The sequence below is a fragment of the Hydra vulgaris genome, chromosome 05 (assembly GCF_038396675.1).
Source record: "Hydra vulgaris chromosome 05, alternate assembly HydraT2T_AEP".
NCBI lineage: Eukaryota > Metazoa > Cnidaria > Hydrozoa > Anthoathecata > Hydridae > Hydra > Hydra vulgaris.
Window position 1 is genome coordinate 7,340,781 of NC_088924.1, and position 1,720 is coordinate 7,342,500.

Here is a 1,720-nt window from a genome sequence, read left to right on the forward strand (position 1 = left end):
GCAACTGCAATACAAAAAAAAATCATACACACATAATTTCATTATTGCAATATTTTCACCCACAATTGTGAATATTTCTTTAAGAAAAACTTTATGTTGAATCATAATACCTTATCAAAAATAACAACTTTTGCTTACTAACCAAAAGAGGTTTTGCTATTAACAACTTTTGCCTGCTACTCATGCTAACTAACTCATTTTTTTACTACTAACAATTTCATATACTACATTTAATTAACAATTAATACTACATTTGCTACTAACAACTCTTGTTTGCTACTCATACTAACTCATGCTTGCTACTAACAACTTTTGCTTACTAACCAAAGAGGTTTTTACAGTAAAAAAATTACTTTTTAATTAATTGTCAATTTAGTAGCTTAGCGATGAAAAAGACATTTTTATAAATATTATATATATTTTTGACAATTGTTGACAAGAGGTTAGGGAAGGTCAAGAAAAGGTGATGCCAACAATGTTACTTTTTTTAATCAACTTAATTACTTAAAAAAAGAATGTTTTTTCCATTTTAATTATATTTAAGGAGGAGGGGAGAAATAAAATGTTGTAATAATTTTGTAGGGAGGATCTCTCAAAGTTTGACAAGTTATTAATAAGGGGAGGGGGAGGTGAAAAATTGTTGACATAATTAATGGGTTTTTTTATTGTCGTTTATATTTTAACTATTATAAATCAAAATTTAAAATAACTCTTTGTTTTGATGTTTTTACTTTAATTACTTTATATAGAATTTAAATAAAACGTCTGTCTTTCTGCTTTTATTTAAACTATTTTGTTTAATATTTATATAAAAAAATCGTTGCTTTTTTGCTGCTTTTATTTTATTTATATCTAGAATTTAAATAAAACATTTGTTTGATCATTTTTCTTTTAAATATTTTATTTAGAATTTATTCAAAGCATGCTTTTAGCTATTTTTATTTTAATAAAATAACAAATAAAGTTAATTTTTTAAAACACACATGCCACCCTAAAAATGACCATCGAGTCAGCGCTTTTATCATCCAGCTAACAGAGAAGACTATATATATAATATTTCAAATAATATATACAGTCAATGTATTTTATTTTATTATTTAAAAAAGGAATGCTTATAGAAATACAATATTTAAACAAAAATATAAAAAAATTTGATACAAATGTTTTACCATAAAACATAGAAACGAGGTTGGCAATTATTTGCCGACCTCAAACACTTTAAAGGCAGCAGTTAAGTCAGCATAGCCGAACGCCGACCCTAATTCCAAGGGTTGATATATATATATATATATATATATATATATATATATATATACATATATATATATATACATTTGTTTATACATATATATATTTGTTTAAGAGAGAGAGAGAGAGAGAGAGAGAGAGAGAGAGAGAGAGAGAGAGAGAGAGAGAGAGAGAGAAAGCCCTCAGAATTAGGGTCAGCATGCTGTAACACCAACCAACCTATCAACCTCATTTTAATGTTATACAGTAACCCCTTTATGTCAAATTTTTTCGCCTACCTCATTTTTCCTAACTTTGAGGGCTGTATATGTATGTATATATATATATATATATATATATATATATATATATATATATATATATACATATATATATATATATATATACATATATATATATATATATATATATATATATATATATATATATATATATATATATATATATATATATATATATATATATATATATA